Below are 13,787 nucleotides of genomic sequence, written 5' to 3' on the forward strand. Positions count from 1 at the left end.
CTTCTGTGGTTCTGCTTCAGTCATACTCCTTTAGCTTTGCTTCAAGCCTGTTTCCCCACAACTTCCAACCTGTGCTAGCTTGGCTCTGCCGGTAGCACTCTTATCTTTGAGTCAGAATGTTGTGGTTTCAAGCCCCATCCAGCACATAATGTAAGCTGACACTTAAGTGGAGTAGTGTGAAAATGAAGAATGTTTCTTCTTCTTAGGTAGTCCTCCAGAGTTGAGGATGACATGCTTCCACACTAAAATGAGATCTAAGATGACTGAAGAGGCCAATGCCGGATCTACAATCTCTGTTACAGGTGGGGCAGATGGTGTTTGGAGGGACGGGTGGGTGGGGTGCTTGATTTGTCGCACACTCCTTCCGCTTTTTGTGCTTGGCTTCCGCGTGTTCCTGGTGAAAAGACTCGACGTGTTCGGCGCCTCCTCAGATTCTCCTCCTCCACTTTGAGTGATCTTGAGCCAGGGATTTTCAAGAGTCAGTTGGGATGTTGCATTTTTTCAAGCAGGCATTGAAGGTGTCCTTGGAGCATTTTTTCTGCCCTCCTGGAGCTCGCTTGCCATGATGGAGCTTGAAGTAGAGTGCTTGTTTCGGGAATCTAGCATTGGACATGTGGACAATGTGCCCCACCCACCGGAGCTGGTCGAGTGTGGTCAATGCCTCGATGCTGGGATGTTGACCTGAGAGAGAATGCTGACATCGGTGTGCCTATCTTGCCAATGAATTTGCAGGATTTTGCGGAGGCAGCATTGATGGTACTTCTCCAGTGCTTTGAGGTGCCTGCTGTACATAGTCCATGTCTCTGAAGCATATAGGAGGGCGGGTATTACTACTGCTCTGTAGACCATGAGCTTGGTGCCGGGTTTGAGATCCTGGAATTCGGACACTCTTTTCCTCAGGCGACCGAAGACTGCACTGGCACACTGAAGGTGGTGTTGGACTTCGTCATGGATGTCTGCCCTTGCTGATAGTAGGTTCCCAAGGTATGGGAAGTGGTCCACATTGTCTAAGATCTCATCATGGATCTTGATAACCGGGGAGCAGTACGGTGGGGAAGCAGATTGGTGGAGGACTTTTGTCTTACTGGTGTTTAATGTGAGGCCCAAACTCTTGTACGCTTCAGTGAAGATGTCAACGATGGTTTGTGTTGTGTCTGTAAGCAATCTAGTAATGACTCCACGAGGTAAGGTATTGCACTTGAACAGTTGTGACCTTAGTCCATTTATTGCAGCTCCTGAATGAAGGTACAGTAAGGTGAGCTCCCTTTTATACTTGGTTACCTGCAGTGTGCAGGTGACCTCTAGGTCTCCACCAGTTGTACCCTCTGGTGGTAAAGACATATTGTATACAGTGTGAAGATACATTCAATGGTCGTATGTAACTGTACGTTGGGTGTACAGGATATATACATACAAAACAGTTTGGAGTTCGAGTGTGCACAAATACAAGTGTCATCTGCATATTGTAATTCAATGACAGAGGTTGGAGCAACCTTGGATCTGGACTGGAGGTTGAACAATTTCCTGCTTGTCCTGTAGATTAACTCCACTTCAGGGTGAGGTGACACACTGCAGCGAGGAAGATTAAGAAGAGCATTGGTGCTTGACCCCAGTCAGCACTTGTATTAGGTTTGTGGTGGATCCATTGGTAAGAATCATGGCTTGCATGTCATCGTGAAGCAGATGGAGGATAGTGACGAATGTTTGAGGGCAGGCGAATTTGAGAAGGACACTCCATAATCCCTCTTGGTTGACAGTGTCGAAGGCCTTTGTGAGGTCAAAGAAAGCCACGTATGCTGCTCGCTACATTTTTCTAGGATTTTTCACGCAGTCCATGTCCATTGTGCCCCTTAGTGGGTGGAATATCTGCATTGCAACTCTGGGAGGAGCTCTTCAGTAATGGGAGGAGACGATCGAAGAGGATTCTTGCGCTGATTTTCCTTGCGGCAGACAGCGGGGAAACTCGTGTGTAATTACAGCAGTCGGACTTGTCCCCTTTCTTGAAGATGGTCACGATTACGGCATCTCTGAGATCCTCTGGCATGCTCTCCTCCTTCTAGATAAGAGAGATGATGTCATGGATTCGCACCCAGAGTACTTCTGCACCATTGTTTAGTACTTCGGCAGGGATTCCATCTGCTCCAGATGCTTTGTTTTTCAGTTGTCGGAGGCCCTTTTCAACCTTATGCCAGGCTGGGATTGTGCCGAGGTGGAGATGGGTAGCATTCCGTGGGATGGAGGGGGACACTCACGTCAAAGACAGAGTCCGGGTTGAGGAGATACTCGAAGTGCTCCTTCCAGCGGGCACTGACTGCCTCTCTGACCTTGATGAGCACCTCTCCGTTCTTGGCTCTCAGTGGAATAGGACCTTGAGTGCTTGGGCCGTATGTGGACTTGATTGTCTAAAAAATCCACGTGATTGTCAGCTTGATGCTGGATCTCCTGCGCTTTTTCAACCCACCATTTGTTCTTTAGGCCAAAAATTTTTCATTGGACATCGACCTTCAGTTGTCTGTAGGTCTGCTTTCTTTCACTCGAGTTGTGGAGTTGTTTCCAATTCAGAAATGCCTTGCGTTTGCAGTTTATTAGCTCCTGGATCTCCTGGTCATTCTCATCGAACCAGTCTTGATGTTTTAAGAACATAAGAAATAGGAGCAGGAGTAGGCCATTTGGCCCCTCGAGCCTGCTCCGCCATTCAATAAGATCATGGCTGATCTGATCTTGGGTTCAGCTCCACTTCCCTGCCCACTCCCCATAACCCTTTACTCCCTTATCACTCAAATATCTGTATATCACTTAAATATATTCTATCACCCAGCCTCCACAGCTCTCTGGGGCAGAGAGTTCCACAGATTTACAACCATCTGAGAGAAGAAATTCTTCCTCATCTCAGTTTTAAATGGGCGACTCCTTATTCTGAATCTCTGCCCCCTAGTTCTAGATTCCCCTATGAGTGGAAACATCCTCTCTGCATCCACCTTGTCGAGCCCCCTCATTATCTTATATGTTTCAATAAGATCACCTCTCATTCTTCTGAACTCCAATGATATAGGCCCAACCTGCTAAACCCTTCTTAATAAGTCAACCCCCTCATCTCTGGAATCAACCTCGTGAACCTTCTCTGAACTGCCTCCAATGCAAGTATATCCTTCCTTAAATAAGGAGATCAAAACTATACACAGTACTCCAGGTGTGGTTTCACCAATACCCTGTATAGTTGTAGCAGGACTTCTCTGCTTTTATATTCTATCCCCCTTGCAATAAAGGCCAACATTCCATTTCCCTTCCTGATTACTTGCTGTACCTGCATACTAACCTCTTACGTTTCATGCGCAAGGACTCCCAGGTTTCTCTGTACTGTAGCGTTTTGTAACTTTTCTCCATTTAAATAATAATTTGCTTTTTTAATTTTTCTGACAAAGTGGTAACCAAGAGTCTCTTCACTGGTGCTAATTATGGTGGACTTGAGGGCAGCCCAGACACTATGGACGCTCTGCCGCTCCGGTTCCTTGGAGGTCGTCAGGTTGACTGTGAGGCTTTGGCTGAGTAGGGCTTTCTTTGCGGGGTCTTTGAGTGCTTCAGCATTGATCTTTTTGTGGCTGTATTTCTGTTGCCCCTGCTGTTTTGGGGCTAGGTTGATGGAGATATCAGAGCGGATTAGACGGTGGTCAATCCAGCAGTCTTCAGCTCCTGTCATGGCGCGGGTGATGTGGACGTCCTTGCGGTCCCTCGCTCGGACGATGACATAGTCCAGCAGATGCCAGTGCATGGAGCGAGGGTGTTGCCAGGAGGCCTTGTACTTAGGTTTTGTTTATGACAAGACCATGTTCTGAGAATTTTGTTGAAGTATGATGTTTCAGGTCCAGTATTTATGGTGTGCTGGAGTGTGTGGCTCAGTGTGTGAGCAAGCAAGCAAAGAGAAAAAGAATAACAGGTAAAGGATGGTACTAGCTCTGAACTTGGGGAACACTCTGGGCTGGCTTTTCGGTCTTCTGCTGCCCCGGAGGGGCGGCAATAGCGGCGGGAATGGTTTCCAGGAGGGCGGCCGGCCAGCTTGCAGCTAGTTGCCGGCTTTGCGGGAGCGCTGATCAGCCAGTCAGAGCTGTCCTGGCAGTGGTGAGTGCAGTAAGTAATGAATGAGGTAAGTGGGATTGTTTTGTTTATTTTTATTTTTGCGATTTATCCTAATGTGGGGTGGTCAAGGTATTGGGGATTTTTTTTGTGTGCTTTTTGCCGATTTTTTTTTTTCTTCAAGCAAGCCTCATCTTAGGGCGCTCTGAGGCTGGCTGTTTAGCTGGGGATTTTCGGATGGTCAGCCGGCCTAGCACCCTAAAATAGGTGTGCAAAGCCTCCATTCGTGCTCTGCTCCACACTCAGGGCCCAGCTGATGAATTTTATGGCTAAGGACGCAAACCATTTCCTGGCGCAAACTCTCCTGCCCCGCCATCATTACTACCCTGAAATGACCAAAACCAAAAATCCAGCCCTCTCGTTTTAACCTTCCCCATTCCCTTCACATTTTCCACTCCTACAATTTTGAGGGTCGTCTCTTCAAATAAACTCAAGAGTTAAGGGGCTGAAATTGCCCCTTCCCTTAAAGCCTATTACCACTGGAAATCGGCGGCCACATTGCGGAGTGGAATGGCCGCCAATTTTTTGTGGAATGGCCGTCATTTTGAAAATTCTGCTCCTGTGGTATCCCGGCGGTGACCAGCTCCCCCCACTACTGCTCCGCTGCTGCCGATCCGTCCTAAGTGCATCATCAGAGCGCCACACCGCCGATGTTCCCCCTCCGAACGCAAAATTCCGCTGAGAAAATCTTGCACCCACCGCTCGGTGCCACCGGCAGCCTTTTCTGCCAGAGCACTGTGCTTGGAGTGTTTGCAAAATGGTGATGCAGCTGCCATTAAAGGGGACGGCTCAATGCCACAGCCACCATCTTTTTTTTTGTCGGCCGACAATTATGTTCCCGGGTTCGGTCGGGCTGCCAACAGGCAGCCTGGCATCCTCCTCTTGGGTACGATTCTTTAAGTTAGGTCCATTGGGTCACCAGAGAGGGTTTCAGCCAGGCCACTCTCCGCTTGGGTGCCAGGCTGCTGGCCTGGCCGAAACCCTCTCTAGTGGCCCAATGGAGCTAATTTAAAGAATCGCAGTGGCCCTCCCCTTTAAGTAAAGGGGAGAGATGTGGTGACGCGCCAGCATGATGACATCATCAGCGCTATGCTGATGACTGACAGCAGCGGATGCTCCGTCCGCCCCCCCACCTCCGCCCCTCTAATGTGTAAACTTCCACTCACTACCACACTTCCGCCCCCATTATGACCAACTTTCGGGCTGCTGGAAAAAAACCACAGAACAGAATTTCGCTCAACAGGCCACTGCATCCACCACACCGATAAAACCAGCTGAAACAGGGTAAGTGCGCTGCGTTTTTGGCGGGGACAATTTCGACCCCTAAAATTGCTGGGCTCCCTCCTGTTATGTGTCACCTTTTGCTGCAAGCAGGCAACTGGTGTTAAGAGGTTTCAAGCGAATATGAAATAATACCAAAATGTTCATCCAACATCCTAGTGCACGTGTGAGTAAATGAGCATATATCTTACACTTAAGTTTCTTTTTGGGGTGGGACATTGTTTTCAGGGTTTAGTGCAATGAAGTTGTGGTTTTAAGTTGTAACTAGAAAGCTACAGCTTGGGTATACATGTGAAAGAGTCGGATGGCTGTCTGAATTTTTTTGCATTGTGACTGCTGCTATGGTGCAACAGGCTGAGAAGAAACAATTTGTGGCATGTATACTTTGCCCTTGTGCTTGGTGCAGGAAATTGCTGGGCAGCTTTATGTTAGCAGATTTTTTCAGAGTGAAAAACTTATTTCTCAGTTCTGACGAAAGGACAACGACCTGAAATGGTAACTCTGTTTCTCTCTCCACAGATGCTGCCTGACCTTCTGAGTAGTCCTAGCATTTTCTGTTTCTATAATTACTTCCTCATCTGGACTCAAGCCATCATGATGCAGAACATGACATTCGCCCTCTGCGCCACCTCCTTCCATGCAGTGTGGACAGTTTTCCTGTGGTAAGAGTGTGTTAAGATATCGAACAAAGCAGCTTCCTTTTATTCACAGCTGTATCTGTGAAGTAAAGAGCGCGTAACTGCTGCTGTCCCAGTGTTTGAAGATTATTTCAGGTTCTGTTCAATTTTTACCTACCACAAATAAATCTTTCTTTACATGCCTGCTGTAGCATCTTTAGGAGCCCCAACAGCACCGAAAATCCCCCCCACCATGTGAGCTTCTGGGAGAGGCCGGCCGCCTAATCCAAACAAAGTGTTCTATAATTAACATTCCATCCCTGTCCCAGCCAGCTCCAGGTACACAGAAGGCTGGGATATAGCAACTTGCTGGGGGCAAGCGAAAAGCAGTAAATCTCATCAAGTAGGGTCTCCCTTCCAGAATTAGTTGCTTGCATTGAAATCACCTCCATTTCATCTCTGCTCCCAAGCCAGACATTTTCTTGATGTAGCTTTTAACTGTCAAAGAAATGTCATTAAAATGCAGCAACATGGGCCTAAACTTTCCGAGTAAATGCTGGTGACAAGGATCCTTAATCACGACCAGTGCGTATTGGAAAATGTCAGCGAGTGACCTGCGATTCTGCAGTATATACTCACAGTGGGTGTGTACTCAGGAAACTTTTGGCATGCAGTAAATTGGCAAAGTAATTGTGAGGATTCAAAGTTTCCCCATTCCTTTTACTTATCTTTAAAATGTGCTGACTCGTAGTCCCCCGGAAGATAATTAATGTGTATTAAAATAGCAGATTTCATCCCAGTATCTCCTGGGTGCCATTGTCACGTATCACAATGTTATTCCTGCTGCTTCAATGCTGCTCTTGGCATTTATTAAATTACCATTTTAATCCAATTAGCAAATGGCTTTTCCATACAATTTTTCAATAACTGACTCTACCCCCCTCACCCCAGCCCCAGATTCTGACCTCAGATTTCATACATCTTTCTTCCTCTCCCTTATAGAGGGACAATCCACCATTCTAATAGGTAATAATTGATGCGATTGGAACATTCGGGGCCTGCCCAGCTTCTCATTTTGTATTGTAAAATGAATGAGACATACAAATGCTTTCAAAATCTATTTTTTATTGTGCACCTGAAAAGCACCAAAAAAATCTTTGTAGCTGGTGAACTATATCCTCTCCCTTTAAATGATCACGGATCTAAATGGCAAGCTCACCAAACACTCAGTTGGAAAAAGAGGTGTGTGATTGAGCCATACAGACCAGAATTTCTGTGCTGATTTATCTGATCTAAAGCAGGGGCACTATGATTGATCTCAGTGCCACAATTTCCATTCTTGCTTAGTACCCAGGGAGCTTTGCTGGAAAGTGTGTATTTGGGAATGTTCAATGAGGACAGGATTGGGGGTTTGGTTGTGCTGCTCAATATCTGGGCTCACGCATGAAGAATGGTCATTGGACAAGGTACCGAATGGCACTGGTAGAACTGTATCCCAGCAAGGAGTCAATGCTTTGAGGAGAGGAAGATTAACAAAAAAAGATTCCAATTGCACATCAGTGGTTGGCAACTAGCTTGCACATACAATTCCAATTAAGCTTGAGATGCCAGGTCTGGAACATACTTGGAGCTTGGAGCGCAACAGGATTCAATTAAGAAGGTTGGTATGGCTCAGCACCACTGAAGTAGAAGTACGTGACCTTGTGGCCATGATTCTATACTATCAGATACAATGTGACATATTGCTTCAAACATTACATTCATAAAACAGCAACAAATCAGAGCTGAAAAGGTAAGAACTTATTAATGAACACGTAGTATCTGCAGTTTTTTTTTATATAGACAAATTTTCCTGCGAAAAAGCATTTAGTCTCGAGATGACCACAAGATGGAACATTTGAGCAGATCAAAGATCACATTTTTGTTCCGCTCCAGTTAGAATTTGCAGTCCAAAATAGATAGGTCTACACACAGCTACACCAAAGCAGCAGTAAGCTTTTCTCAAGCCAGTCATTTGATGCCTATTGGAACAGAGCCATTAAGATAGAAACATCATTGTATAATATGCTAGCCCATCTCCTGTAGCATTGCTGCTGTTTGAAGGCATGAAGCTGTATAATCAGAGCTGAAGAAACAGAATTGCAAAGCTTGAAAGGCTTCAAATGGTTTCCCGACGTGTTTTACAGACTGCAAGGAACCAGAAGGCAAAATGGAATCCAGCTATTTATCTCCTGGGAGCAAGCAACAAATTAAAATGACTTAGCATCAAACTGTAAAATCTGAGTAGAAGAAACATACCAAAAAGGATTTAAAGGTTCTAAGGTGACTCATGTGTGGCTCATTAAACATAATGACCCAGATTTTGCAGTAAAAATAATGGTGAAGCTATCAGCACTCACCGTTATTAAAGAGTAAATCGAACAACAACTTTCGGTGACTGCACATGCACAGTTAAATGCGGAAATCAGTAAGTTGCTCTCTGAGTTGCACTGTTCCTCCAAAAGCTGTGCTATAACAGTACCTCGCTGAGAGACTCGGCATTGAAACGTATGGAACAGCATGAAGTTGCAGTATTTACACGATAGATACCCATTAAACTTGGCAAAGTTATAGCTTGTCTATTCCAGTATCAGTACATTTTTTATGCTATGATAAGTCTTAATTACTGCCAAATAACCTCTCTGGCACTGAAAATTAATTTTTACAAGTGTGGAGTCTCATTCCTTCAGAATGTAATTATTGTTGCAAACATTACAAAATAAAAAAAATCTGTCTCTTTTATCTGTCTTTCTTAGTCCAATCTTATTTTCACTCTCTTTATTTTGCTTTCTGTACATGATTTGGCATTCAATTAACTATTCTAACTGACACTTCTTGCTTCAAACTATGCATGCCTTTGTAAGAATTCTTCAATCTGATTGGTTAAGAAGATACACAATTGGTTTCCCTGTTCACACAGGTCCCAGATCTCACAGTAAATAGCGCTGTGCCGAAATGGCTTTCTGATCACAACAAGTACTAGTGTAAAAGCAAATAGAAAGTCTGTGGGCAAGCCGGCGCCATTCGTTCACTGCTGACCAAAAAATCTGGGTCACTATAATTAAGTATGACTTTTAGGCATGACCTCAGGCACTGCTAAGTGTTCACAGTATCACAGTGTATGACAAAAATTGTGACATAGGGAGTAAGGTTGTGTGATACAGGTTGTAAGAACTATATACATGTTAAAGTGTGTGTGTGTTACTCAATTTAATGATCCTATCACTATAAAGCAGCATATTCTCAAGTTACCATGGGCAACACCACAGGAGATTCATGAAGCTAAATGATATGTGATGTTTTTTAATATAAAAAAGCAGAATAAATGAAAAGCTGCTGTAATATATGGTGAAATAAATTTGAAAATAATTTGATTGTGTAACAGACTGTAGTCTAAATTATTATAGGAATTAACTAGTAATATATAACAAAGATTTCAATCATTCTGCAAGCTGCTTTCCAGTATCACACAATAATGTCATTATCAGTCAAATTGAGATTTTGCCCAGTTTATTGAATGTCTGTATATATTGATGACTTGTCCATATTTTGTCCCTCAATTTAACATTTTAAAAATCACTCATATGATGACATACTTCAGAGATTCTTCACCATTACTTTCATAATTTCAAGTGCTCCTCCTAACAGAGCGGTACTATGAACTGGATCAAGCACGTCATAAATTAGCTTATACGGGCAGCCCAGAGCATGACACAGAGAAGGTAAATGAATGAGAACACATCATGTAGAAGCTTTGCATATTTGTTGAAGAATTAATTTTCTTCATTATCCTTGTTTTAGAGCCATATCAGTAAAATTATGGTACAATATTATGCTACTTGTAATCCTGTGGTTTGAAACGTAAAGTAAAGATTAAATAATTTGCCTGTTATTCCGTACAACATGTTTACTGAGGGTCAATACTTAAAGCAACACAACAGAACTCGACAGCAGGTGGTATAGTATGTTGTAGCCTAATGTATGTTGACCCCGAATAGTTGAACATGGTTTTGTGTCTGCAATTTCTCACAAAAGGTACTTTTACATTTAAATTGGGTCACAGGGAAGTTATGCTCAAATGGAGACCCACAATGGGAGTTCCTCTCCCCCATTAATCTTTTGTCGGCCATCACTCCAAATCAAAACCCATAAGAGCTAAAATGGAAGGACTCCAGCTCTGTGAACTTAGTTTTAAGTAGAGACCTGACAGCAACGTGTAAGTCCCATGGAAACCTGGGTCCTTTGGATTATATTAGAGATGGCCATCGATGACAGAAGTACCACCTATCTCTTTCCACTATACTCTTTGTAAAAGGGCCGAAAGAAATGAGTCCACAATCTCCATCTTGCAGTGGCACCAAATTGAGTCTACAAGAAGGAAAGGAGGCAACTGCTGGGAAGTCAGTCTAGCTTGTGGTTTTGTGCTTCCTATTAGCTGATATCAAAGGTCTGGGAATAATTGCCTGCCACTCTCTTGAAAGGAGATGGTCCGGAAAGCCCAATATTGGAAGGTTATTAAAAATAAATTACAAAATCTTTTTTTTAATAAAAGCACAACACAATCAATGCTATCTGGAATCAGGACATTTAGGTAAAACTGCAAAACATTGTTGAATTTGCTGTCAGTGTGTTTATATCTTTAAAGGATGTCATAATACTTGTGATTTTTTAAAAATTGAGTAGGACAGGGCATCAAGATATACTGATATTTAATAAACTAAGCAAAATCCCAATTTGATACAATGATGTTGCTGTCAAGTGATATCTCCTGTAGGGGACGCTGCTGTTAATTTTTTGCTGACAAACTAAGTTCCTCTGCCAATCATTGAATGAGTATGATAGCTTTACAGTGTAATTTATACTCTCATATGCGTGGTATGTTAAAGAATTAATGGAAAATGAGTGAGCAACAGGAAATGACACCAAATACTATAACGCATTCAAATGAGAGTAATGGGTGGGTAATCTGGCACAATTGAATTCTAATAGTTTGATGTGTGCATGATTATCCAGTGATGTGTAGTGAATTGCTCGATTAATCTATAACTGCATAGTTCTGTGCTGTTATCTATTTATTTAGTTTTATCTTCATTTTAATGGATATTGTCATCTCAAAAAAAGAGTTTGCAGAAGCTATGTCATTTGTTTCTCAAACACAGGCAACAATGATTTAACTCACATTGAAGCATATTGTTTTGTCACAGAAATGCTAATGTCTTGCTTGTGCTTGATATAACTGTGATGAAAATGACGGACGGCACATCTCAAATCAGCAATAATCTCCCTTTAAAATTCTGCCTGATTCTTTACAAGTGTTCCATTCCCCAATCAGACATTGCAAAAGTAATAAAAGATATCAACAATGCCAATATTGTTTTGCTCAACACTTTTACCTCATTGAGCACTTTTATCTCAGTGAGCATCTTTACCTCACTGAAATTTTCAGCACTATCACTTTAACCACTGAATCCTGATTTTTTTTTTAAAGTATAACTTATCACACGAAGTGATTGAAATTGCATCGTGTGATTTTGCATTCATATGAAATCATCTATCTAATATTTTAACAAGTTTGAATACACTTAAAATAAACCTGTTTAAAAATATACAGGTCCATGGTTTTGAAAGGTAATGGATGAACAAATTTCACATAAACCTATTAACGTGCTAGTTACTAATGCTGCGCAGCATCAAAATGCTTCTATATTCTTGGTATGCACAATAATCATACTTTATGTTTAGAACAAGAACATGTATTTATATAACACCTTTAATGTGGTAAAATGTCCCAAGAGGCATCACAGGACAAAAATTTGACACCGAGCCACATAGGAGGAAATTAGGGCAGATGACCAAAAGCTTGGTGAAAGAGATAGGTTTTAAGGAGTGTCTTAAAGGAGGAAAGAGAGGTAGAGAGGCAGAGAGGTTTAGGGAGGGAGTTCCAGAGCTTAGGACATAGGCAGCTGAAGGCACGCCCCCGATGGTTGAGCGATTATAATCAGGATGCTCAAGAGGGCAGAATTGGAAGAACATCGATATCTCAAGGGGTTGTGAGACTGAAGGAGATTACAGAGATTTAAAAAAAAATATTTGTTCATGGGATGTGGATGTCACTGGCAAGGTCAGCATTTATTGCTCATCCCTAATTGCCCTCGAGAAGATAATAATGAGTTGCCTTCTTGAACTGCTGCAGTCTCTGTGATGAAGGTACTCCCACAGTGCTGTAGTGGGGGAGTTCCAGGATATTGATCCAACGACGATGAAGAAACAACGATATATTTCCAAGTCAGGATGGTGTGTAACTTTGAGGGGAACTTGCAGGTGATGGTGTTCCAAATCACCTGCTGCCCATGTCCTTCTAGGTGGTAGAGGTCGCAGGTTTGGGAGGTGCTGCCGAAGAAGCCTTGGCAAGTTGCTGCAGTGCATCTTGTAGATGATATACACTGCAGCTATGCTCGCTGATGGTGGAGGGAGTGAATGTTTAAGGTGGTGGATGGGATGGCAATCAAGCGGTCTGCTTTGTCCTGGATGGTGTTGAACTTCTTGAGTGTTGTTGGAGCTGCACTCAACCAAGCAACTGGAGAATATTGCATCACACTCCTGACTTGTGCTTTGTAGATGGTGCAAAGGCGTTGGAGAGTCAGGAGGTGAGACCCTCGCCACAGGATACCCAGCCTCTGACCTGCTCTTGTAGCCACAGTTTTAGTAAGTTAAGTTTCTAGTCAATGGTGACTCCCCGGGATGTTGATGATGGGGGATTCGATGATGGTAATGCCATTGAATGTTAAGGGGCGGTAGTTAGACTGTCACTTGTTGGAGTTAGTCATTGCCTGGCACTTTTGAGACACGAATGTTACTTGCCATTTATCAGCCCAAGCCTGAATATCGTCCAGGTCTTGCTGCATGCGGGCATGGATTGCTTCATTATCTGAGGAGTTGTCACCAGCGAACATCCCCACTTCTGACATTATGATGGAGGGAAGGTAATTGATGAAGCAACTGAAGATGGTTGGGCCTAGGACACTGCCACTAAGGAACTCCTGCAGCGATATCCTGGGGCTGGGATGATACCTCCAACCACCACAATCATCTTCCTTTGTGCTAGGTATGACTCCAGCCAGTGGAGAGTTTTCCCCTGATTCATAGAAACATAGAAAATAGGTGCAGGAGTAGGCCATTCGGCCCTTCGAGCCTGCACCACCATTCAATAAGATCATAACTGACATTCACCTCAGTACCCCTTTGCTGCTTTCTCTCCATACCCCTTGATCCCTTTAGCCATCAGGGCCATATCTAATTTCCTCTTGAATATGTCGAACGAACTGGCATCAACAACTCTCTGCTGTAGAGAAATAGAAACATAGAAAATCATTCCCGATGATTTCAATTTTACTAGGACTCCTTGATGCCACACTCGGTCAAATGCTGCCTTGGTGTCAAAGGCAGTCACTCTCACGTCACCTATGGAATTCAGCTCTTTTGTCCATGTTTGGACTAAGGCTGTAATGAGGTCTGGAGCTGAGTGGTCCTGGCGGATCCCAAATTGAGCATCGGTGAGCAGGTTATTGGTGAGCAAGTGCTGCTTGATAGCACTGTTGATGACACCTTCCATCACTTTGCTGATGATTGAGAGTAAACTGATGGGGCGGTAATTGGCCAGATTGGATTTGTCTTGCTTTTTGTGGAAAGAACATACCTGGGCAGTTTTCCACATTGTCA

At 43.5% G+C, this 13,787-nt stretch overlaps 1 long non-coding RNA gene across 2 annotated transcripts in view; it reads right to left on the minus strand.

Annotated features, from left to right (window-relative positions):
- Positions 1–7,173: 7,173 nt before the first annotated feature.
- LOC139264475 (uncharacterized) overlaps positions 7,174–13,787 on the minus strand; it is a 64,586-nt gene continuing 57,972 nt past the window's right edge. For both annotated transcript variants that reach the window (XR_011593349.1, XR_011593348.1), the window contains one exon: positions 7,174–8,260. This is a non-coding gene — a long non-coding RNA (uncharacterized lncRNA). The remainder of the gene's footprint in view (positions 8,261–13,787) is intronic.

This window comes from Pristiophorus japonicus, chromosome 5, assembly GCF_044704955.1.
Source record: "Pristiophorus japonicus isolate sPriJap1 chromosome 5, sPriJap1.hap1, whole genome shotgun sequence".
NCBI classification, from domain to species: domain Eukaryota; kingdom Metazoa; phylum Chordata; class Chondrichthyes; family Pristiophoridae; genus Pristiophorus; species Pristiophorus japonicus.